Raw genomic sequence first — 27754 nt, 5'->3', positions numbered from 1 at the left:
TTTTGCTTTCTGCTAAAGAAAACTATAAATTAATATAAGAAAATAACATTAGAACAATAATTATCTTTCAATTATGACACTATAAGGCACGTATTTGGTCTAAAATCACTACAGTTACACATAATTTTTTATGTGAACCTTTAAATACTTTCAACAGTGATGAGCATAATATAAAATCAATAATGAACAAAATTACTCAGTTATCACCCATAAACCCACGATAGCCCTACTGAAAATATTTATTTTAATATGTCATTTTAAATATTGTGAAGAATTTTAGAAATTTTTGAGCAATGGTTAATACTAATGGAAATCTATTTCAGTAAGTTAAAGTACAATGATCAGTTTGGGATCACTCATATTTTGAACTATATAATAAAAATTAAATTCCAGATTGCGTCTCCTAGTCAGTAAAATTTGAGCCATGCTGCTTTCATTTAATTTATGATGAAGGAATGCAAACACATCTTAACGTGAAGCCTAGGAGGCCTGATTTGTAAATAACCTTCTGACCTTTCCTGGCGTTTTTATTTTCTTACTCACAATTCCCTCTAAGTTAAATGCCACCCCACACTTCAATCCCTAGCACCTGGCAAATACATTCTCATTTCCCAATACTTACACCACAGGAACTGCCACTAGGAAACATTTCTAGACCAGAAAAGAAGGAAGGAAGGCAGAACTGTTAAATATTTATCTTTGAATCATCACTGCCTAACACAGTAGGGAAAAAAAAATGGTGAGGGGCAATTTCATGGAGATTTATTGAATGATAAATGAAATTAAAATGTTATAGCAACAGGTATACATAGCAAGAGGTAAATTGTTTTTCTACTATTTGTAGTTTGCTGTGATATTTATAGTTGTTCCTTTCTATAAGCAGGAAATGTAGCTGTTTTATTTTGGAGCTATTATTTCATCCCAAATGGTTAGAGACTCAAGTCATTTCCTTTTTGGGAAATTCAACCTAATTTGGGAAGTCAGTAGAGAACGGTGACTATGATCCTGGACTTCAGAGTTAAACAGGGGACCTCTGAATCTTACCAGGTAAGTTACTTTGGGCAAATATCTTAAATTCTCTCCTTTATTTTCCAAATTTACCTAGAATTTGTATTGTTTTCTTTTTATCTTCTTATACCTTTTCCAACTAAGCACATTTTTGGAAATGGAAACACATATTACTGCTTCATGCTTGTAAATGACATTCAATTTAGATCTTCTTGAAAATATGACAAAATATTTATATAAATTTAGCATGCCTTTACTTATTAAAATCACTATTCAGTGATTATTTTATTCATATTTTCCCAGGAAACTTTCTTTTCCTATAGCAGTTATAAGTAATAAGAATCTAAAGCAGTATCAGGGCGCCTGGGTGGCTCAGTCCTTTAAGTATTTGACTTCAGCTCAGGTCATGATCTTGTGGTTCCTGGGTTCCAGCCCCATGTTGGGCTCTGGGCTGACAGCTCAGAGCCTGGAGCCTGCTTTGGATTCTGCGTCTCCTCCTCTCTCCGCCCCTTTCCCGCTCATCTCTGTCTCTCTCACTCTCAAAAATAAATAAACATTTAAAAAAAATTAAGAATCTACAACAGTATCCTAATAAAGAAGTCATATTAAAAGCTTATAAAGATTAAATACAACAGCCTGCACATTATAATTTTTAAAAAATAAATACACTAGTTAAAACTTATTTATTTGTATTTTGCAAATGAATCACTATCAGCTCAATTTTGCCTTTGACATTTTAATATACAAATAACAGTGGAAGACAGAAATGTTAGATTCAGATTTTCCTCGCTCCTTTGCTATAAGACAACAACTACTACAGCCACAACTGAAGCCAGAAGGTCATCTGCAGTTTAGTTCAATAAGGAGAAAGTCAAATTAGCTCTGGCTTAACATTGTGCTCACCAGACTGAAGTCCATGTATTGGGTGACACGCTGTAGGATGCTCATTGCCACTGGAAAAGTAGTGCTTTCCTTCTACACTCGCAACACATTCATCTTCCAAGCAGTAGGTATTTGAAAATACTACTTTTAAATTGAAACAGTGATTGACTTATGATGCTTAATCTGGGTCTTGATGGATGGGTAGTGTTTGTCATTTGTACCAGAACAGAACGCAAAAGGTATATGAATTTTAAAGAAAAATGCTATTTCAAAGAAACTTAATGCAAACATTTTTAAGCTTGCAATCTGAATGGCGTGGCAATTAAATTGTGTTTTATGTGCTTGGAGGGTAGAAGGAAACCTTACAAGTCTATACAAGTCCTTATGTTCAAAATATCCACCACCACCACCCCTCCCCTCCCCCGCTTTTTTTAGGGATTTCTTAATGTCTGGTTTGGGATACAAAATTATATCAGTCTTCAGTCCTACTTAAGTAGGTAGACTATAAGATGTGAATGTATTCACAAGGCATTACATGAAAGACTAACAACTTAGTGCTGCACTCCTTGAGATATAGCATGTGCTCAGAACCCTAACAAACTAGAGGTACTAAAACAATAAAAAATGAACAAGATAAAGAATTTTGCATTTTTAATTTTTCTGAAAGAATCAATCAAAGTAGATATCACAGGGGGATAGGCAAAACTTGACTGAAAGTCCTTATACTAATCCCACACTCTCATTTTTATGTTTAATTTCATATTGGAAGTAAAGGAGGCCATTCAAGGATTAAGATCTGCAAAGGTTTTACTCTGACCCTGCGGACATCCATCAAAATCAGTCAAGCAGCGACTGCTAAGTGGTAATTGTAGGAACCCTCCATTGTCTATAAAGGACAATCTGTTGCTGCACTTGGGTGGCTCAGCCGGTTAAGCATCTCACTCTTGATTTCTGCTCAGGTAATGATTGCACGGTTTGAGGGATCGAGCCCTGCGTAGAGATTTGGGCTGACAGCACAGAGCCTGCTTGGAATTCTCTCTCTCTCTCTCTCTCTCTCTCTCTCTCTCTCTCTCCCTCCCTCCCTCTCTTCCCCCCCACTCCCCCACCAGGCTCATGCTCTCTCTCTCAAAATAAATAAAAATAGACTTAAAAACAAAAGGACAATCTTTTAGCACATTTTAGAAATACCTTTAAGCCTATGGAGTGCCTGGGTGGCTCAGTCAGTTGAGTGCCAGACTCTTAATTTCGGCCTAGGTCATGATCTCAGTGTCTGATCAAGCCCCACACTGGACTCTTCCCTGACAGCACATAGTGGTGCCTGCTTGGGATTCTCTCTCTCTCTCTCTCTCTCTCTCTCTGTCTCTCCCTCTTTCAAAATAAATAAATAAACATTTTAAAGAGTTAACTTAAGTCTGGTCTTAATACTTTTGTCTCTCCAATAATTCCTTATCATTCACTCTTTATTTACATCAGACCTAAATTCTTGTATTTATAATACATGCCCTGCATGCCTTTCCAACCTCCATAGCTTTGTGCATGCAGATCCCTGTTCCATATGCTTTCTTCCATTAAGCCCAGGTTAAATGTCATTGACTCTGTGAAGACTTCATTGCCTCACCTCCCTCTACAGATATAATTTGCATGTGCTTATCTTATTGCCTTTGTCATTCCAATCATTCTTCAACTCCTCAATCACTTCAACTATTCCAATGATTCTTCAGGGAGTAGGCAGGGTGGGGGCTAGGCTAAAAGTGGCACACATAGTTATCTGAAAATAAAACAGTCTTCTTCTCATTGTTTTGATTTATTTTTAGTCTCAACTTTGATTATAAATTTTATAAATAATCAAAAGTAAATGTGTATAGGGGCACCTGGGTGGCTCAGTTGGTAAAGCGTCCAACTTCAGCTCAGATCATGATCTCACAGTTCATGAGTTTGAGCCCAACATTGGCCTCTGTGCTGACAGCCCGGAGTCTGGAGCCTGCTTCTGATTTGTCTCCCTCTCTGTGCCCCTCCCTCTCTTGTGCTCTGTCTCTCAAAACTAAATAAACATTTTTAAAAAATTGTTTTTAAAGACTTTAAGAAGTAAATGTGTTTATTTAGGAACGAGAGACAAATTTATAAATGGAGGAAGAGTGTTTGTCTTCAAAATGATACCATGCTTTAGCAATTTATTATTTTCCAAAGGGTTTGCATGTGCATTTGAACATTTGATATTTATAACAATCCTCTGATTTTCTGAGAGAAAATATTGTTTTCATTTTACTAACTAGCTGAGTCTTACAAATGTTGTGTGATTATCTCTAGAGCATGTACCTAAGTGCAAAATGCTCTTAATCTACACGTTTTTTCTCTTAATATCTGATAAAATTTATGATTGAATAGACACCTGTGACTGGTTGGAAAATTCCAACATATTTCATTCCTACATATTTCATACAAAATGCTTCACATAAATGCGATTCAACTCTTGGGAAGTTAATATTCTTTCTTAAGAGTTCAACTTGAATTATAAACTTAAATAACAAGGTATTGATGACAATAGAAATATTTATGATTTACATGTACCATGTACTTAGCATATACCGGTGTGAACTAAGAACTTCATACGTATTAATACATAACCCTCCAATAAAATATCATACAGTAGGGGCTAATACCATCCCCCTTTTGCAGAGCCAGAATATGTGGACAAAGGATAACTTGCTCAGGGTCACTTAGTAGTAAATGGCAGATTCAGAGTTCAAACCAATCTAGCAGTAAATGGTAAAGTCAAGGTTCAATCTCAGGGAGTCTGGCTGCAAAATGACAGTAATCCTATAATGCTTGCATTGCAGCAGCTAGAATTAACCTCACAATATTCAACAGCAAGATTATGTTGTATTGAACTCAATAAATGACATCTCCACTATGTTTATGGACTGTAATAAGGTCTTGCTATTACAGTATAAGGAAGCATTTTCTATCTTGACATTGGTTGAATATACTCAGATCAGCAGGCAGTCAGATCAATAACGTCAGTCTTTGATTTTCCTAAGATGTTAATAATACAAAACTTAAGAAGAACTTTCAGAAAAAGATGCCTAAATCCATAGGAATCTCTGAATAATAGAATCTAGGAATCTCTGAATAGACTCATTCATGTATGCTCAGTATTTCAGAAAATAGCACAAAATAAACTCTACTTTTTCTTATAAATTATCTCCCATTTTTCTAAACTTTGTTATATATACATACAAGTATATACACATATGTATGTACATATACATATATATAATATTTTTTGTAGCCAAAGAAGCCCCCAAGAATCATGCCAGCTTTCATGCATAGCCCCTCCAGTTAAGGGAGACTGCATTTTCTGAGGTTGATGACTTCTTCACCACAAATAATAATGGTCTCACGAAAGGAGAACAACTCTGTTTTTCCTAGATGAGATAGCTAATTTCAAATTATCGTTCTTCAAATAAAATGCAAACATTTGTCCATGTAATCTAATGAGCCAATTGCTAATATTGTCTTAGATCATGTCAAAGACCAATTACATACACTGTATTTTTTTTTACTTATTTGAATGGTCTCTTAATGGACAATTAATGAATGGAGGTTAAACTATAAATCTAAACAGGAAACTTAGTACAGTTAATCAAACCAGCTTTGATTATAGTTAAGATGATGGTATAGTTTTTCTTTGTTTAAGTCATATTAGGATTATTCCTACCTTTCCACTTATTTAATAATAGTTTTCTGAAACAAAAATGAAACCGAAAACATTGTCATATTAAAGCTATATACCTATTTTAGGGGCACCTGAGTGGCTCAGTCGGTTAAGCGTCCGACTTCGGCTCAGGTCATGAACTAGTGGTTCATGAGTTCGAACCCCAAGTGGGGCTCTCTGATGACAGTTCAGAGCCTGGAGCCTGCTTTGGATTCTGTGTCTCCTTCTCTCTCTCTTCCTCCCTCGCTCGTGCTTTCTCTCTCTCTCTCTCTCAAAATAAATAAATAAATAAATAAATAAATAAATAGCTACATACCCGTTTTAAAATTCATTTTAGTTTCAGGAATGTCCTTTGAAAATTTAGAAAATGAATGTATTAAAACATAGTAAATTTAGTACTTATTTGTTGTCTCTCTTTGATTTTTTTGTAAGATTTATTCTTTTATCTTTCAACTACAGATAAAGACCCCGGATCCAAGAAAAATTTTAATGATTTTAATCTAAACGATATTTTCTCCTATTCCTTTGCTTCAATAAGAGTGAAAGTTATGTCTGTATGAGTAAACCATTTGATAGAGATCAGAGAGTCAACAATCAAGGGTCACATTTCTTCGGCCAGATCATAGAATAAAACACAAACCTTAATCAATCCAAAATCCATGTACAATCATTTCAAAATTGAATTAACACAATATTGTGAACATGTTTACATGATGTCAGTAGAACTCTTACAATCTAAGCTCCTAGAAATCTTGTCACAAGGTCAAGATATCTTAGAAAATTACAGGAAATTATTTTTTCAAGACGTCTGACAAAATACAGCACAAGTACAAATAGTATGAGTTTGGAAACTATCTTAGCATGAATTTATAAGAACTACTTTAGAATATGTGGTTGGGCTACTACCACTGCCTGTAATGAAAATGCTGAAATATAACCTATACCTAAGCATTTTCCAGCTGTTCTTTTATAGTAATTTTAATGCTCTCAGCAGCATGTGCTTGAAACACTTAGGTTTTGCATAGACAGCATGGTGTCAGTCTATGCTCCTTCATAACATAGTAGTAAATAATAAAGTTGCTCCCGTGGTTCTCAGTTCCATGCTAGAGAAATAGCGGTGCCTTTCTTCTGTAACTTTTTGAAATATACAGCCACTAATACAGAATAATTATTTATTTTTAATTTTTACTCTTGATATAAAATGAGCTTTTTACATATGTAATTTCCTCCTATGTTTGTGCAAAGGCAGGTGTCATTCTGTGTGCCGTAGAGTCATGCGTAATGAGGTGCAGCAAAGGGAAAGCAGGAGCACCGGTACAATTCCAAAATAACTAATTAAAAATAAACAGCCAATATATTTATAGGTATTTCAACCATTAATTACATGGTTGCATCAATTAACAATGTAATAACAGTAATAATAAACAACTACCTTTAAACTAACATATCATGTTGAAGGGCATATGGGAAAATTTGGTATTTTCTATTTTTTTTTTTAATGTTTATTCATTTTTGAGAGACAGAGAGAGAGAGAGACAGAATGTGAACAGAAGGGCAGAGAGAGAGGGAGACACAGAATCCAAAGCAGGCTCCGGGCTCAAGGCTGTCAGCACAGAGCCCGACCTCGGGCTCAAACTCAGGAACTGTGAGATCATGACCTGAGCCAAAGTTGGACGCTTAACTGACTGAGCCGCCCAGGCGCCTCTGGTATTTTCATATAGGGGAAAAAAAAAATCACATCTAACTAAAATAGATTTATTTATTTATTTATTTATTTATTTATTTATTTATTTGGGCTCTATGCCCAGTGTGGAACCCAATGCAGGGCTTGAGCTCACAGCCCTGAGAGTAAGTCCTGAGGTAAGATTTGGTCAGTTCAGCATCCAACTCTTCTTGGGTTTCGGCTCAGGTCATGATCTGGCAATTTCATGGGTTCAAGCCCCAGGTTGTGCTATGCTCTGACAGGGCCAAGACTGCTTGGGATTCTCTGTCTCCTCTCTCTGACCTTCCACTAGTCACGCTGCCTCTGTTTCTCTCAAAAATAAACTTAAAAAAAAAAAAAAAAAAAAAAAGGAAGAAAGACCTAAGCTGAACTGAGATCAAGAGTCAGATGCTTAATGGACTGAGCCACTCAGGTGCCCCTAAAATGTTCATTTTTCTATTATTTTGCCATGATGTCTGATACCTATAAAATAGTACCAAATTGATCTTTTTTTTCGTGAATAGTACTTAGATCACAAAATTTTGATTTGCTTCTCTTTTTCTAATTATAATTTGATTATTTTTATGCAACAAAATTTTGTCAAATGGCATTTGAAATTACTTTGATATTGCTATTATAGATGTACAATAATTTATTAAAAAGTTGGAATCACTGTTAAATCTTTTCTGCTACGTGAAGATATGTTAAGTATTCACTCCATTTTTTGCATCCCATTTAACCTCACTAATGATAATCTTAAAAAATACATTCTAGGGGCACCTGGGTGGCTCAGTTGGTTAAACGTCCAACTTCGGCTCAGGTCATGATCTCGCGGTTTGTGAGTTCAAGCCCCATGTCGAGCTCTGTGCTGACAGCTTGCTTAGAGCCTGGAGCCTGCTCTGGACTCTGTCTCCCTTTCTCTCTGTCCCTGTCCCACTCACACTCTGTCTCTCTCAAAAATAAATACAAACATTTAAAAAAAATGTTCCAAATACATGTTCTAAGTGATAGTTTAAAAGTAACTCTCCAAAAAATGTGGAAAACTTCAATATTTGCAAGATTTTAATTTTATGTCATAGTTTTTTCCACTAGTATCAGCTGTATTTAGTGCTAAATAAGAAATGTAGAGCTTTACTTTGAAACGTAAATAGTATTACCGAACTTTTCATTTAAATACAATGAAGAAAATAGAAATTTTCTCCCCACGATCAATTTCAGTGTCAAATTTGTCGGAGGAGGTCATCGAAAGGACGTGACCACCAGTTGAACCAAGAGCTGGACCTGGGCATCAAAAGTTCCTTATTTCCTCCCCTGTCCTTGGAATGTACACTCTATTCCCTATTCCCACACTAGGAGCCAAGTGAAAGAGGCAGCCTGGGAGAGTAATGTGCTGTTGAGACCCTCTGGACTGTGTACGTGACCGAACCCACTTAAGGCCTCTATATGAGCATTTTTTTTCCTTTTTTTTTAAACTTTATTGAAGAGTAATTGGGGAAAATTGACAAATATAATTGCATATATTTTAAGTGCACAACACTTAAGATTTGATATACATACACATTGTGGGATGATTAGCAAGATCAAGATAATAAACATATCCATCCACATAGTTAACTTTTCTCTGCTTTTGTTATTGGGAGAATGCTTAAGATCCAGTCTCAGCAGCTTCTTTTTTTTTTTTTTAATGTTTATTTATTTTTGAGAGAGAGAGAGCAGGAGAGGGGCAGAGAAAGAGAGGGAGACACAATTTGAAGCAGGCTCCAGGCTCTGAGCTGTCAGCACAGAGCCCTAGGCAGGGCTCAAACAAACCAGGAGATCATGACCAGAGCTCAAGTCCTAAGGTACCAGACTGTGCCACCCAAACGCTCTAGTCTCAGCAACTCCTAAGTAAACAATACCATGCTATTAACTATAGGCATCATGGGGACCTTTGATGCTCAGAACTCATTCTTACAACTGAAAGTTTGTATCCTTTGACTTGCATCTCCCCATTTCCTGGCCCCCAGCTGCTGGCAACCACTATTCTACTTTCTGCTTCTGTGAACTCAGCTTTTCAGGTTCTGGCAGACAGGTGCAGAAATCGACCTGTCTTGGGGCACCTAAGACAAGCTTTGTATCTTTCAAATTATGTTCAAAGGCCTCTTTTTTGTTTTCAATTTTAAGGGCATAGACACTGCTTCCATCAATTGGGTTCAGGATGTCTTCCAAGATGTAAATTTGGAAAACATTTTCAGAAAATAGGAAAGCACAACAGTGTAAAAGCACTCAATAAACACTGATTGTAATTCTTGGTTTTGGTCTCATATATGTTGTCATTACTGTTTTTACATAGTTTAAGATATGAAATATCTACAAACAGTAGTTGTTATCTTTTGTTTCTTAGGTAATTTTAATCTATGTTATAGATCATACCACTTTCATTTTAGATTCCCCCAAATTGAATGCATAAGACGATAAGATTACAAGCAAGATAAAAAAGAAAAGTTTATGTGAGAAATTGTAACTTAAATTTCATTTGGGATACTAAAAAATCTTATGTTTTAATTTATGAAAGTAAAACATCAGACTAACTAGTATATCTCAGAACATTTGTATCTTTCAAAAGGTGTTTTCCAAAAATTATTGCTCTTAACATTGTATTTTTATTATAAAATCAAGTTAAGAAGTTTACTTTCAGTAGATGCTCTTCCAGAGAAAATAAATCTCTATATATTTCCCTCTTATATAATGTTACCTACAGTGAATGAATCAATCGTTTGAGTCTTAACAGTAGTTTAAAATGTTTCCTTAGGATACTCATTTTTAGAAAGCTTGAGTTTAGACAAAAACAGGCAGGGAAAGTCCTTTTCCTCTCTTTGAAAGCCGGCTGTGGGGTGGCTAATTTCTGCGACAATTTATGGCAAAAATCCAGCAGCCTACTGTTGACATTTTCATAGTAATTATAGATCAGGAGTTGGCTGCTTGGAAAAGCAAAAATGTGTCATATATGACATGGCAAACCCTTGTTAATATTCTTTTTCTTCTCTTTTTTTAAACTATAGTTCACAATTGGTGGTAAAAATCAACATCATTCTTGTAAAATAAACGGGAGCTTAAATACAGAAATCAGACATTTAAGAAAGACTGCATAGAAACTGGGAATGAGTAGAGTATCCATAAGTGACACACTCAATGAAACGTCCAGGAAAAAATAAGATAAGATGTTGTGATATCAACTAATAGTATTAACATGGGTTTTGAGATCTATATTAACTGTTAACTCCTATATTTGATCTCTTCAGTGATATCTTCAGTGATATCTTCATTCACCCATCCACGTATTTCATTAGTTTTATGAGTATTCCTTCTACACTTACTGGATTGCAAGGCAAAGACCTCTAAAGATGCATGGGTCTTTCCATTGTTACCACTGCCTCTCAAAAAGTGGTGCAGCAGTTTAGGGAAGAGAAATATTACCTCTGACTGTGGAAATCACAGAAGATATTAGGATAAAGGGGAATATAAAATCTGCCATGAAAAATGAGAAATACTAGGAAACAGAAAAAAAATCAGACTTCCATTCCAGAGGGACAGCTTATGAGAAAGCCACACAAAAAACAGAAGGTGTAGCAGGAAGATAGATGATAACTCAATTCAACCAGAGTGAAAAGTGCATGAAAGAGAAAATAAGGATGAGAAAGTTCAGAGACAGGACTTGAGGGCTTTTGGATTTGAGAACAGAAAAAAAAAAAAATTTTTTTTTTTTGGATTTTATTTGGTACTGACATTTAAATAGAAAGCTCCTGGCAAGATCTGTCTATCACCAGGAAGCTCCCAGTGCCTACCAAAGACCTCCCACTGTGATATTACCTTGATGAATTTAACACCATCCAGGCTCTGGCCTTCAGCCCTGACGCCTCAGAAACCTGGTTCTGTCAGCAGAAAACACATGTCAGCATGACTGGTACATTCTCTCCCTGAGGCTGAGCTACATTAAAATCAGAAGTTTGCGAGGTGAGCATGGAATCAAAGACAGGGGAATATTTTTGTCATCTACATGTTACAGAACATTAGAAAAACATTTAAAGTGACCGTTGTCTCTCTCTCCTGAGCACAGCCAAAGCTTGCCTGGGTGAATTATTTCTCCCTTTCTGATTTTAGACTCCTGATGAACAGTCTTCCCCCAGGTATATTTTATGATATTCAAACAGATTACGATAACTCTAACAGACTTAGGACTCACATCATCTCTAAGATGACTTTACAAACATATGAACTGATCCGTTATTGTGGATTCCACAATTTATCCCATGGAGCATAATTCTATTCACAAATTTTTTCAGGGTAATTTACATTTGCGGTTATATGCAGTCCTATTCTATAATAAATGAAAGGATCAATGGGCATTTTTGAACATAGAAGCAAAAAGATCAGAGCTAATTTGAGTAAATTCATTTATCAGTGAAGCTTTAGATACCATAGGCAAGGAAGAGCCTGAACACATGAAAGTCCTATATAAGACTAGCTTACGTGAGAGGTAATGATTTGAGCCAAGGAAGAGTGAATTTGAGTGAATTTCTGGATTTGAAAGGTACTACAGAGACCTTAACAGGACTCATGATTTGACTAAATTTGTCTGCCAAATTTGGAATATCTGGATGGCTCAGCCGATTAAGTATCTGACTCTTGGTTTCGGCTCAGGTCATGATCTCAAAGTTCATGAGTTGAGCCCCAGGTCAGGATCTGCCCTTCAGCACAGAGCCTACTTAGGATTCTCTTTCTTTCTCTCTCTGCCCCTCCCTCCTTCCCTTTCCCTCTTTCTTTCTCTCAAAATAAACAAATAAACTTAAAAAATATATTAAACTTCGATGCCAAACTAAATACACGTATATAAATAGATTTATTCTAATTATTGCCTTATTATAAATAACCCGCTATGCCAAGTTTTGTTGAAAAAAAAATCTATTTGTTAAACAGTGTGAGATGGAATTTATGGTGCTATTTTTTTTTTGCCTTTTTTTGCTTATTCTTTTATTTTCCTTTCTTCTACTTTAGCCTTTGAATTCCAAAACAAAAACAAAAGTTTGTTAAAAATAATCTAAATCTCCTTCACTAGCTGGTCAATTTTATATACAAAGTTATTTCAGTTAAAAATTATAATATATTAGGGCACCTGGGTGGCTCAGTCCGTTAAGCATCTGACTCTTGATTTCTGCTCAAGTCATGATCTCACTGTCTGTAAGATCGAGCCCCGAGTCAGGCTCTGCACTGGCAGCCTGAGCCTCCTTGGGATTCTTTATCTCCCTGTTTCCCTGCTCCTCCTCAGCTCATGCTCTCTCTCTCTCTCAAAATAAATAAGTAAACTTAAAAAATCATAATACAGCAAAATATTAAAGCTTGGGAAATATGCTACATCAAATTTCTGTAATACACATAATTCTATTATCATATGTTTTTTATATAGCTTATTTTGGTTTCTATGTGCTTTAGCCAGTATCTTTTTCAGTAAGAAACTTCACAGGGGTGCCTGGTGGCTCATTCAGTTAAGTCTCTTACTCTCAATTTAGGCTCAAGTCATGATGTCAAGGTTCATGGGTTCAAGTCCCACATCAGCTCTCCACTGACAGCATGGAGCCTGCTTGGGATTCTTTCCCTCTCTCCCTCTCCCCTGCTGATACACGCATTTTCCCTCTCTCAAAACAAATGAATTAATTAAAAAACAAAGAAAGAAACTCGGTAATGGACATACACGTTATGTCCACTTAAAATATCAGTCAATATGTTTTCAAATATTGGATAGTTTTATATAATACCAATATTGCTGTATCACTGTAAAAATTAAATTGTGGGATTCTTATCATACCATCTAGGAGAAACTTATTTAAATTTATAGTTTCATTCAAGTTTTAAAAAGTTAAGCTCACAAAACACAATAAAAGGAGGGCTTTTGTTCAATCAATAATGGAAATCAGAAACATCATAATCTAGTCTAAGGACAAAAAAATTAAAAAAAAAAACCTCTGTAGGTGGAAGAATTAGGAATAAACATGTTTTAATTACACCTAAGACTATCTAATCCTAAAACTACCTACCACTAACAAAGACGGTTCACAAAGAACTTATTTTTGGAGTCTAAGATGGCAGGCTATGGAGTAAGGAAATTTGAAAGCCATTCAAGGACACATAGGCAGACCAATCAGAAGTCAGCAAATTGTGGGGCGCCTGGGTGACTCAGTGGGTTAAGTGTACGGATTTGGATCAGGTCACGATCTCACAGTTCCTGAATTCAAGCTGCACATTGTGCTCACTGCTGTTAGCCCAGAGCCCGCTTCAGATCCTCTGTCCCCTTCTCTCTCCTCATCCTCCCCCCTCCCCTGACCCATGCGCACACATGCACTCTCTCTCCCTCTCCCTGTCTCTCAAAAATAAAATAAACATTAAAGGGGGGGGGGGGGGAAAGTCAGCAAATTGCTTTTAACTCAGAAATGACTGTGTGTGAACAGCCAAATAACTGTCCCAGATTCCCAAGGACGTTACCTTTGCCTTCGATGGTGTTTGATGTTGTACCCTTACTCTTATCTTGGTGCCAAGGGTACCAAGAGTAATATCAGAGGTACTTTTGTCACCTTTGGGACTGGTGGCAAGCTTCTTTTAGTGCTCTCCCAAATCCACACGTCGGAGCAAACAGCGTGCGTAAAAGGACACTCATTCTAAGAATAAACACAAGACTCTGGGCGGCAAAAGCCAGGTGGCTTTCTGCTATTCAGAGCAAACAGAGCAATTCTGAAATTAGATTTCCAGATCTCATTCACTGATATAAATGCTGTGGTTTTCAATGATATTCAAAACTTGATGCATGGCATACATTCAAAATTAAATTCTTTTTCAAGTACGTCTTATTCCCTAAAGATGTTGTAGGGTGTTTTCCCCTATACTTACTACTGATTTGCTACTTGAATTAAACATGTCATTTTCCACTGGCAATGTTCCCACGTTTAAAAGACAAAAAAAAAAAAAAAAAAAAAAAAAAAAATTAGGAAAATACGTAGAATTAAAAAAAAAAACATAAAACTTTCGATTCTGAAACAAATAATTTCAAATGACAGTAACATCAGTCAGCAAAGTTGACATGTTTAATCAACAAGAAATTCTGGGAATAATATACTAAAATGTGTTGATGTATGTAAAAACATTACTTTGCCTAAGGTTACTTTGAAACTTCACAGCTTCCAAACTAGCACTTCTTCAGTTATCAGTGTGAAAATATGCCTTGATTCACGTAGTTTCAGTAGGTGCAATAGTTATTTAAAACCATAAAATATATAACATCTTAGCTCCAAGAAATTACATTTCATGTCTAAGAAAATTTTCTTAGGTAATCCTAGGCCAATGCTTGTTGATACAATGTTCTAGAAAAGTTTTGCCTCAAGGAATGTTCCTTTTAGATGAATCTGGCTGCCTCCCGGACATTTGCAGAGAATATCAGATGTTGTCAAGGGCACCTTAGACCATCTTAGTGGAAGACTAGGAGGTTGCCTATAATTTCATACTATACTGTATGCCATGAAAGGCCTATAAATATTCTCCTGATATTCTAAAACTGGTTCTTCAGCAGATGCTAATACCATGTGCCAAAGCAATTAGCAAGCTCATATTTCAGAGTATCCTGCCTAGAGTACCCTATGTAAATATTTTGAAAGTCACAAAGTAGCCTGATGATAGAAAAGTAAAAGAGAGCTGTGAGGTAGAGACTATCAAATTACTATATTAGGAGCTATAGCTAGTAAGCATTTTACCATATTCAGGAAGATAAGGCCCTGTAATGTTTTATATATTTGGAGACCCAATTAAATTAAGTTCTTGCATTTTTAGTCCCTCTCCTTCTTCAATCCTGCTAAATAATGGGCCTTTCCTTATGCTAAGAATAAAAAAACCTACAGAATTATCTAGAACACCGAACATGTTCCAAAACTGACCAGATACATTTATTTTAATTTTTATCAGAGAATATTTCACATAAATATTAATTATAATATAAATTAGCCATTTATTTCACATAAATATTTAGTATAAAATTTAGCATCAAATAAGTTCACTATTACCTAACTTTAATCGGTACAAAACAGGGAAATCACTGAATTTTATTCACTCCATATTTTCTTCAGTCTGGCATCTAATTAATTTCACTCTTGTACTACAAAACTCTAAAAACACAAGAGTCCGCTTTCAGTGAAATAGTTCATACTTAATAAATTTAATGAATTCTAGATCGAAAAATCTCTAGATTATATGTAAACAACAAAATTATTTTAAACGTTAGACACACAATAATCTATCTTATATATGATGCAATTTCATTTCTTTTTAAGCCAACGGAATTGCAACAATCTTTGATATTCAACATGGAGCACATAGAAAAATAAGTGACCTACTATGGACGGAAATTGGTAGGCTGCCTCAGCACCCATTCAGTACTGATTACACTTGATTGTATATGATAATAATTTGTGAATTCTTGGTATTCAATTGTAAGAAATAATACCTTTTCCTTTTCTACTTTTATCTACTTTGAAAATAAATCCACAACTGTAATGGGTGGAATTTAGGCTCAATGATGCCTAATAGTTTCCAAAGATGTTTTAGTTATAAGCCAAACAATACCTATTGTAAGAACAATTAGTATTCCTTTTAACAGCCACTTCTGCCTACCTAAGATATTCAGAATTTTGTTGTGATATCAAAAAAAAAAAATCACTAATAAAAATGCAATACTATGCAATTGTCATATTTAGTATGTCTATTGGAATAAACCTTATTCTTTGAACAATACTGTGCTATGCAACCACTGGCTTTCCATTCACTAACGTAACTTACTCTAAAATTAATGAGGGACAAGCTACTGGAAGTCAAGATACAATTATCAAATTATAATGAAATCACTGTCATTTTGTATAAGTGACCTTCCCTCAATAATCGTAATAAAAATTCCAAATCTTTATCAATTTATTTATCTAGCAGAAATGGAAATAAAGACAATTATTGTGACCATTTAAAACAACCAAATATAACATTTCAAAAGACAGAGAAACAATTGGAGTTGTCTGAAATGACTTATTTAAAGTGGCCAACAGTTAATAAATAAGAATAACAAACAAACATGATCTTTAGAGCTAAAGAAAGTAGATTCAAATTCCTTGGGCAGATTAATTAAATTTGTTGATATTAAGTGATCCCATTTATAAAAGTAAATTAATAATGTCTACTTTTAAAGTTATTAAAAGATTATACCAAAAAATAAAAACTCAATTGGAAAATGGGCAGTTCCTAAAAAAAATTTAAATAGAATTATGATTTGATCCAGCAATCCCAATTCGGAGATATAAAAAAAAAAAAATTGAAAGTAGGGCCTTGAAAAGATATTTACACACTCATGCTCATAGCAGCCTTTTTCACAATAGACAAGATGGAGAAGCGATCCGAGTGTCCATCAACAGACGAATGGATAAACAAATGTGATCTGTACGCACAATGGAATATTATCCAGCTATAAAAAAGAAGGAAAACCTGCCATTTGCAACAACATGGATGAACCTTGAGGGCTTTATGCTAAGTGAAATAAACCAGTCACAAAAAGAAAAACACTATATGATTCCACTTATATGAGCTCTTTAAAGTAGTCAAATTAACAGAAACAGAAAATACAATGGTGGTTGACAGATGCTGGGAGAAGGGAGAATGAGTTGTTTAATGGGTAGAGTTTCAGTTTTCCAAGATGAAAACATTCTGAAGATTGGGTATACAAAGGGGTGGATATACTTAACACTACTGAAATGTGTACTTAAAAAGGATATAGTAAATGTTACGTAAGTCTTTTTAAGACAAAGAAAAATAAACTGCTTCTTAAAGATTATACTAATGGGATTATGTACTTAAAATTCCTGGAATATAACAGATACCCGAAAATAGTATTATACCCCAGGATGCATTACAGGACTGCATGTGAGGACAAGGTTGTGGAGCCAAAATGCCAGTACTAGACAGAACCCGACTGATACTATTGCCTGTGTAACTTTGGGCCTCAGTTTCCTCACCTACACACTGAGATAATTGTGCTTTCCTTATAGGATTGTTACTAATGAATATCTAAAAACTTACAATACTACTGGCATCAGATAAACTCTATGAAAATGCTTATTGTTGTGTTATTATCAATATCTAGACAAGGAATAATCTGTCATTACTTAATATATATTTAAATAAGTTTATTTGTTTGTTCTTGAAAGAACAAATAGGCAGCACTAGCAGGAGAAGCAGAGAGAGAAAGTGAGAGAATCCCAAGCAGGCTCAGCACAGAGCCCAGTGCAGACCCCGATCTCAAGAACTGTGAGACCATGACCTGCGCCAAAATCAAGAACCAGAAGCTCAACCAACTAAGCCACCCAGGCACCCCATACTATATATTTATTATAATTTATTTTATTTTAAATATTTGCCTCATTTGATATTTTGAATTAGTACATTTTTACCATTATACCCCCTCTATTTATGAGTAGAATTTTAAGAGTAGCTTATTCATACGAGGTATAAAAATTTATTCACTTAAATAATTTAAAAGCCATTGGCTTAGAGTAATACCTATTCATTAAATTACAATATTCTAGGGCACCTGGGTGACTCAGTCAGCTAAACATCCAAATCTTGATATCAGCTCAGATCATGATCTTGTTTGTGGTTGGTGAGTTGAGCCCCACAGTGGGCTCTATGCCCACAAGCTCATAGCCTGCTTGGGCTTCTCTCTCTCCCCCCCGCTTCTCAGCCATCTTTTTTCTCATTTACATTATTTTTGGCATTTCAGTTGAGATACACGCAAACACACACACACACAGATAGATATAGAGATGTAATCATTACATTTTTTTTTATTTCAACATAATTAGCACAAATGGTTAGTTTTCAAAAATAAAATAAGGAAAATAGAGGATACCCATTATAAAAAAATAATCTGGCCAAGTTTAAATGTAGTTTATTTTCCCTCGTATGTTCAGAAAACATAAAAATATGGTATTATTGAGAAAATACCAAAACCATCATCTGAAAAAAGCCACATTATCATACAGTTAATTCCTAAATTAATATATATATATTTATATATATTATATATATATCTTATAAGAATATAAGACAAAGTATATATATGTCATTAATAAACCAAACTATCAAATAATAAAACCTAACAAAATAATAAAAATCACATATTGCTGTAATGGCAAGAGACTTAATACTTTCTCTTGCATGTTTAACTAGTATAACTTTAAAAATGAGTATTTTTTCCAACAAAGCAATCATGAAAACATAATATTGAATTTTATTTAATTATCCTTATTTTACAATAAGAACAATAATGCTGATTAAAAGTATACAAAGCACATAAACTACATATAAAAAGGAGTCTACCTCACTCAAATTGTAAAGATTTTTTTATTTCCAATTACTTTTAAAACTATATACATGAAAGAAAAATAAATACCAAAGTTTCCAATTTGCAAGTATGAAGAAGTATTCAAAGCTCTCCTGTTTTTTTTAATGTGTATTTATTTTTGAGAGAGAGAGAGAGAGAGAAAGAGAGAGAGAGAGACAGGTGCATGAGAGAGTGCAGGGGAGAGGCAGAGAGAAAGGGAGACAAAGAATCTGAAGCAGGCTCCAGGCTCTGAGCTGTCAGCAAAGAGCCAGGTGCAGGGCTCCAAGGCACAAACAGCAGGATCATGACCTGAGTTGAAGTCCCACACTTAACCGACTGAGCCACCCAGGTGCCCCAAAGATCTCTTAATAATAATAATAATAAATAAATAAACTTAACAAAAGAGTGTGATGCCCTATCTCTACTTATGATTCAGGCAAGGAGCTCAGCCCTCTCTGATGTCAAGAAACAAACTCTCTTTCTGGCAAATCTTACTTGGTACAGTTTCTATCTCCTAACTCTCCCAGAAATGCTAATGCTGAAGAGATTATTTTCTTTGCTTCCAGGACTAGGAGTTGCATGAATTCGGCAATGGCATCATTTCTACTATTATTCTAGGGAAAGGTACTTCGCATCAACCATACTTGTCTTTTCTTTTTTTCTGCATCAGAGTAAATACAACCTTGTAGAGAGAGTATTCTATCTTCCAACTAAGAGGAGTGACAAATTCTAATTCCTTCCCACCAATTACATTACCCACCTGGACCTATGACCAAAGATCCATAACTTAAAAAGAAAAAAAGATAAAGGTTTCACAGAAGACAATGCTAAATTATTTCATTATGAAGTAGGACTTGCCATCAGATGAAGGCTCTCCTTAAAAACATATATGGATGCTCTTCTTTGGTCTGACCTCCAACATTTCCTCCTAGACATTGGCAGACTACTACTCCCTCAAGGGCCTATATCCAGAACCTTAAATGCTGGATGCTCCAGTTCTATCTTGAACAGAGGATAGAGGGATAATCTGAAATTAGGGAGGGAACAAGACAGAAGGCGAGGCAAACAATTAATGGTAAATGACAAAAATTCCTTTCCATGGGCACAGGGAATAATTTCAAGAGATATTTAGATGGATGAAACAGATATTTAGATGGATGAAGCCAATGTTTTCCTTCCAGTATCCAGCTGTGCCTTCTTTCTTTTATTGTTAATCCTTTCCCATTAGACATGACATTCCCCTGCCTCCCTTTTGGCCAGGTATAGCCATGTCACTGAGTTCAGGTCAGTGAGATACACACAGAAGTAATGTGGAACAACTGCCAGGTAACTTACAGGGTAATTGCATGTCCTGGACTTTGTCTTAAACCCTTCCTGCTGGATAGGAAATGATAACTGATGATAGAGAACACTGAGGGAATAACCCTGAAAGTTCAGGCCTGGAAAACTCATTTCGTCAAGCCTATCTCAACCTTTACATGGTCGTGAAATAAAATTCTATCTTAAGTCAGGCATGTTGTTTCAGGGCCTCCATTTAGCAAGAACTTCACCTATTTTTAACTAAGGCATTGGCAATTGTAACTGAGGCAGAAGTTAATGAAATAAATCTAGACTATCTGTGAAATATCTGGATCCAGCCACACACACAGCCATTAAATGAAGCACAGTAGTTGAAAAAGAGGGAGATACTGGTGTTTAATATGACATAGTAGGCAGATAAAAATATTTAAAGACTTTAGAGCAAAAATTTATGTGGTCAAGGAGAAACTATCGGAAAAGAACTGGATGAATTGGCAGAGGGAGTGCCAAGAGCCATATAATTACCATCTACTGTTACCACTCTAAAATTGAACTTGACAGTTTGGCACAGAATTTCCATTTTAGTGCACTTTGAAACTTATGGACTAAAACAGTTTTGTACTTGAAGCCTTATATTTTATATAAAATTCAATTTTCATTCATATTACAAAACTGGGCTAACAGTGGTCAGAAATGGAAATGGTCAATAAAAAACAATGCCGTTCTAAAAGCTTTTGCTTAAGGACTGTTCAGATGGCATTGCACACTTAATATAATGTTCCTTTATTTATTTAATATTTTTCTAACGCTAAGTCAGAGTCTGTCACTGGGATCATGCTAGGTGAACTGTTGGATGTTTGAGGGGGAAGAGTCTACAATCTTTAACTGTAGAGAGTTCAGAGCCTAATAGGGAGCAGAATCTGTAAACTAAGAAAGGAAGAAAGAGTAGAAAAAAAAAAAAAGAAAGGATTTTCGTAAATGGGGAAAATATATGTAAATATGCTAGGATTTCATAGGAGTTGAATGGTGTGTATAGAAAATTCACAGATCGGACTTTAGAAAATAAATACATAAAATATAATAAAATAATTCTAGCCCAGATCATGAAAACTGAAGTTGCATAAGAACATGAAATGTTAGTCTGAGTCAGAATCATGAGATCTAAAAGCGGTCTTATCATAGTCTTGTTGTAAGAGTAGGAAAATAGATGCTTCAGAGCAGTACATGATGTTCTTTTTGTATGTTAGGTAAAAAGTTTAAGCATATAATCCCAAACAAGCTGCTGACTTCCCATAAGAACCAGAAGGCACACAGTGACCACACATATAACAGCAAAGGAGATTGTGTTTGTAAATTGTGAGATGTGGAAAAACTTCACTAGGGGAAAAAACAAACAAACAAAAAAACCCTAAAACATGTCTTAACAACATTTTAGAGGGAGTGCCTATTTTCTAATTAGCATGTAAAAATATCTATAATGCAATATATAATCACTTCGGTTTTATGATTATTTCATCTATTACTTATTTGAAGGAATACACACTTAAAGCATATGTGTAATACGTATATATTTACGCATACACCTCTATATACATGCATATAAATGTGTAACGCATACACACACACACACACACAAAGTAATTTATTTCTCATTTCACTTGGTTCTACTTTCCTAATTCTTCACTAGAAACTATGAGAGCTAGAGAGTTAAAGTGTTGTGTACTTCCCTATAATTTCCCATGGCAAAACAACTAAATTTTGCCTGATAAGGTGATAGAGTTGTACCTGACAGTCCTTTTTCAGAAATCAGTAAATCAGCGGGTATTTTCGGCCCTGCCTTCCTCCTGTGACATCTGACTTGACAAAACCAATCTTGAATCCTGACTGGTGAGTATGGTAGTGATGGTGGTGGGGTGGGTGGGTAGGTTAAGAAATAGGGTGTGGAGGCTGTACTAGGATAGGGGAAAGATAGAGGGAAAGATTAGGACCTGCGGTCCCTGGGTGGGAAAAAAACACATATTTTAGAACAATGCTGGGAGTGTCTGACCACAGCAAACCCCCTCAGGCATAGTGTTCCTTTTAAGAATGTAACAGACACCACTCATTCCCCATCAGTCTCCCCTCAGGAATTGGACAAAAGATCTGACTAAAAATTAGTAGACCATAAAACTTATGATCCCCAAGGAATGATCTATGGCCTTAGACCACCCCTCATAAATGGAATCAAGCCAAGCAGGAATGGACAACCCAGTGCCCAGAGTCATCAAGTCAATAAGGGTGGGACCTGAGAAGGAACGAGGGGGTAGTGCTGACCAGAACCTTATAAAACAAAGACCCTGGCCTATAGTGGTGGGTATTCACTTTCCAATGCCCCCCTCTCTGTAAAAGAGAGCTTTCATACTATTCTTCCTTTCTGATCTTATACTTTAATACACTTTTGTCTGCTGCTCATTTTGTGTCCACATCTTCATTCTTCATTCTTCAAAGCGGCGAGACAACCAGCCCCGGCTTTTGAGGTAAAGAATCTTCCAACAGTACCACAACCATTGCTTGACCAGGACCCAGATGACATGGGTAGGGGTCAGGATGCTGCATGGAGCTAGCCCTTTGCTGCCCTAGTAGCCCCATAATAATCTTCAAAAACTGCCTATTGCTTCTCTTATAGTCAATTGCCTCTCTAATGACTAAATCCTCTAATGATTTAAACAATATGAGTAATAGTCAAATATAAAAATATTGCATGGTATAGTCTTTACCAAGTCTGCTCTGCAAATATGTGCACTATATATACACTACATACAGTTTCGCAGACTTGTAAACATGGTGTGGCCCACAGTCATCAAAAGATCAAAAGAAAAAAAAAAGATCAAAAGAAAGCCAGCAAAACACTTGTGAGAATGCAACAAATTAACTGTGAAGAATTCCCAAGGACAGCCTATGTGCTGCACTGTGAGAAAATATAGGTAATGTTTACCATAGTTAAAAATATCGTTTCATAGTGAAAAACACCAAAAATGTCCTTTTTTTAAAGTCAGAATTAGGTGTTCATTATTGAAAAGTATTCCTGCACAAAGAGAGCAGCAGTTTAAGTTGTTCGATTTCTCCAATTATTAATAATTGTTTTTGTTACATATTGTTGAAAAGCCACACAGCAAAGTTTTCCTTCCTAGTATTAACATTCCCCAGAAGTATTCATTTCACAATGTATATGAACATGAAATCATCATATTGCACACCTTAAATATACACAACTTTTGTCAATTATATGTCAATTAAGAAAATTAATTTCAGGAAAAGTTACCACGAAGGAGAAGCCCTCAGTGCTAAAGGTATGCTGGCTTCTCAGGAAATACGAGGGTGTATCACAAATCTGAAGAAAGCACTGACAGAGTATTCTTTAAAGGTTCATTGTTTCAATTGTAAGGCCTTTTTTAAAGCAACGAAATACTTTGGAGTAGGTCTAGAAACCAATTGTTCATTTACCAACTAACAGCAGTAAAAGTTGATAGACTCTCAGGGGGCTTTACTCTGCTACAGCCACTAAGTGGCAGGCAATATCCCTCCCCATCAGCCATTATCTCTCAAATAATCTGTACATTCTACTAAAATGAAACCTCAACTCAGATGAGAAAAGGAAAGAGAAAGAAGAAAGGTTACCATCCTACTCAATACATCCAAATCAAGCATTTTGAAAGTCAACTTATAATTTGAGTGCCTCTGAGACATGTAAACCTATATTTTACATTTTCACACTTTACATGTCCTTTAACTTACGGTTGAATTTCTAAAGTCAAATTGTAAGACTTTATTATTGCTTTCAACATATCTGAAGGGTATTAAAAACTACTTAAGCGATAAGGGTACCCTGAAGTTGACTGTGGATTTTGCAATAAGAATGGCAACCATTTCTTAAAACAATGTTCAGTGTGGCCCCTAGGTTTTTATTTGTTTTCTTAAGGTGATGAGGTTGTGGTTATGATTTTAAGACTCTCTTTTCGAGCAGATTAGGTTCACAGAAAAATTGAGAGGAGAGTCCCGAGACTTCCCATATACCTCATGCTACCACAAAAGCATAACCCTCATTATCAACATCCCCCACCAGAGTGCTACATTTGTTACAATAGATGAATGGACACTGACACATCATAGTCACCCAAAAGTCCATACTTTACCTTAGAGTTTACTCTTGGAGCTGTACTTTCTATGGGTTCAGACAAATGTATAATGATATGTATTTATCATTATACAAATACACAGAGTATTTTCACTGCCCTAGAAATCTGTGCTCCACCTATTCAACTTTCCTCCTACCCACTATCCCCCACTCCCAGGCATTTTTATCGAAAAAGAAAACTAACCTAGAAGTATTTGAATTTCAACGTATGGGTACAAGTCTGATTTTATTGTGTGAATTCTTTGTAATTAGTGTGGCCATCATTGCTTCTTATGCTACATTTTTATTATATTGCTTCCAACATATAGTATCTTTTCTGTCATTCTTAATTACAATATGTACTTTGGTGAAATAGTATTTAAGAATGATTATTTTATTATATCATTCATTATCAACTAATTCATTGGTTTCCAAATTTCATACTCATTTATGATGTGATTAAAGGTATAATTTAATTGACTTATAAAACATAAATATTTGAATATGCAGTATATGGACCATTTGACTCATGAGCTGATGATTCTGTTTTCTTATAATGATCCTGACTTTCAATTTTCCTAACAGGCATGTAAATATTATATATGCAAGAATGGAGTGAGGGAATTCCTTACACCTGTTCTTGGTAAACGTAGTATTTCCACAATTCTCCCACTGGGGAATCCTGTGTTCTTGATTTTACCACTACTCTCCAGAACTAAAAAAAATAGCAAATGCCTTGTAACCAGTGTATCTTCTAAATATATCCTGTTGTTGAAAATTTTTTTTGTTGTTTGCTTTATTTTCAAATCACATAATTATACCCTAAACATTACATGCTGGTTCTATCTACTATACTTATTTTCAAATTAGTTGACTTTTCTACACCTTTAAAAAGTTAAACTTTAATTTTCCCTAAACTATAGAAGTTAGAACATCCACAGGAATTTTTACTCTAACAACCAAATACATTAATGATTTTCAAAAGGACAAAAGTTCTCTGTCTATATAATGACATTCTGTACACTTTGAAGGGCAACAAAACTTTATTCAAAGAGCACTGCTAGTAGAAAGTAGTCAAAATTATTTGAAGTTTCTTCTATGTTAAGCTTGCCTTTGGTTTATTATTTCTCTGTGATTTATATTGAGGAAATTGAGAAAAATGAATCATCAATGGCAGTGCTTCCGATGTTCATCTATTCTCACATAATACTTCCTATCAATGTTCCTTATTCTTAAAGCTTAATTATATATATAACATATAGTTGTATATATTACATATAATCTATAAAAAGTATATTTATCTTAAAAATCATTCAATTAAAATATAATAATGGATTATATTTTCAAATACTATTCAAAGTAGTTTTCAAATATAATTGAAAAGAACAATTAGTTCAGGAGCGCCTGGGTGGTTCATTCCATTAAGTGTCCGACTTCGGCTCAGTTATGATCTCATGGTTCATGGGTTCAAGCCCCAGGTCGGGGTCTGTGCTGACAGCTTAGTCAGAGCCTGGAGCCTGCTTCTGATTCTGTGTGTGTCTCTCTCTCTGCCACTCGTGCTCTCTCTCTCTCTCTCTCAAAAATAAATAAACATTACATTTTTAAAAAAAGTTCAACTTCCGTTTAGGAATTATTTATAAAATAATGTTGATTGTGTAAATTAACAAGAAGGTTAATTTAGTATTACTTATGCTTAGGCATTCCAAAGCTTTTTTTGTAAATAAAATTAACTATGTTTTTATGAAAGAAAAGCACTAAACAGAAGTACTTCGGTTAAATTGGATGATTTCCTTGTTTCTTTGCCTTCGTATAACCTAAGTGGCAAATCAACTACTTAAGACATCAATGCTGATGCAGAACATTTAAAGGCAGATTCATGCAGTACATGGGCTTCCAGATGAAAATGGATGAAAAAATAAACAATTCCTTAAAAGATACAGAAAAAAAAAAAAAGTGAGCTCATGATTCCCAAAAAAGGCAAAAAAAAAAAAAAAAAAATCTGTAGATCAGCAGTGAGGTGGATTGTCTAACTAAGGATTCTATATTATGTATTCTGAGTTGCATTCTATATTCTATATAGTATAGAAGTAAGGATTCTATATTATGCATTCTGAGTCACACCATGGGCATACATTTTATCATGTTAATAATAAGCAACAGGTGGTTAAGGGGGAAAAAAAGATAGCACTTATTTTCTCTATGCCCTCCTGAAGTTATCTTTACAAAAAGATAATGATCTTACTGAAATGGTAATGCTAAAACTTGCTGTATTTTAAACAGATAATTATTATATTTTCATGTATTGCGTGTATTTCAAAACAGGTATTTGCTAAAAATATTTCCATAAGTATTTTACTTAACTTTAACATACACTTTTGATGGATTTTTTTCCCCAGAGACCAAGTAAGAATAACTGAAAATACTACAGCAAGAAAATGCTTTACTCTTTGTCTATAGAAGCTGGCTAAATGATTCCTGGAATATTTAATTATTTCAGGCAACTCAGCTTGCTTCCACAGTTTAAATCAAACACATTTACAAACTGTCCAAGTACAACTGGTGGCTCTAAATAATTCAATAAAGTAATTTGAATAAAGTCAGAGAATACTAAGTTCGAAAATATATTAAAGTTTTAAAATATATTTTAGAAAAGAAAGCCTAAAATTTATTTTAAAAGATTTTCAAGCACCCATTAAGAAATAAAATGTCATTATGCGAAGGACTGTTCAAACACTGAAAAATCTTCAATATTTTTTTTTTCCAAACGAGAATATGATAAGCAGAAATTCTTCCCCAGGTTTAGAAATATCTCATTTGCTCTCTTGCTTTTTTGATTGTATTCAATATTAGCATAAACTTAAATAAAACAAATGTGTAAGGGATTTCACTTAGAAATAAAATGATGTTTAAGCTTTGTTCATAAAGAATATAAGACAAAACCCTTCATTAAGTATTATCATTATCATTACCATTTTTCATCCCAGCACCCATGCCTAGTATCAATGAGCTACATCTAATTTTGAAGTAAAAATGAGCGTTTCTTCGGGAATCCCTCTGCCAGAATCAGCTACTGTTTTGGCTTTTCAGTTAACACAGGTGTGGGGGGGGGGGGTGGTCAGGAGAAGGGGTTAGGGGAGCCAAGATGAAAACTAATTTGTGCTTCCATTTATTTTCTCAAATCGTGACCGGGCGACAGCGGATGAAAGAAGTTAACTCATCTCCACGTAGGGCAGTGCAGATGGACTCCACGAGAAATTCTCTGAAATGTCACAGTAAAGGTTGGCGATGTGTCTGTGAATCACTCTCGCTTCCTTTCGGGCCTTCCGGGTTTTAAAGGGTGGGCTGGGGGCGGCGAACGACTGCCACTGCCCGGGCAGCGACCTCACTGGGACATCCAAGTTGAACGCGTGGAGGTGAACCGCGCTCCTGATGCCCGCGGCTCTCTCACTCGGCTCCATTCAGATCAGATGGGGGGGGGGGGGGGAAATGACCGGCGAGTCACGGCCGCTGGCTCCGCCGCCAACGAACGTTCCTAAACCAGCCTCGGTCTTAACAAGC

General features: G+C 35.3%; 1 protein-coding gene and 1 long non-coding RNA gene across 4 annotated transcripts in view; one reads left to right on the top strand and one right to left on the bottom strand.

Moving 5' to 3' along the window:
• Positions 1 to 27754, bottom strand: part of SPOCK3 (SPARC (osteonectin), cwcv and kazal like domains proteoglycan 3) — a 479180-nt gene that overhangs the window by 449763 nt on the left and 1663 nt on the right. The gene's annotated exons all lie outside the window — the stretch shown is intronic.
• On the top strand, positions 732 to 27754 carry LOC128314426 (uncharacterized). The gene is made up of 4 exons (XR_008296049.1): positions 732 to 1047; positions 19311 to 19368; positions 21836 to 21930; positions 27393 to 27754. It is a non-coding gene; the product is annotated as an uncharacterized LOC128314426 (long non-coding RNA).

This window comes from Acinonyx jubatus, chromosome B1, assembly GCF_027475565.1.
Source record: "Acinonyx jubatus isolate Ajub_Pintada_27869175 chromosome B1, VMU_Ajub_asm_v1.0, whole genome shotgun sequence".
Lineage (NCBI taxonomy): Eukaryota > Metazoa > Chordata > Mammalia > Carnivora > Felidae > Acinonyx > Acinonyx jubatus.
Note: the sequence above shows the minus strand (reverse complement) of the source record. Positions and strands in the feature narration are given on the sequence as shown.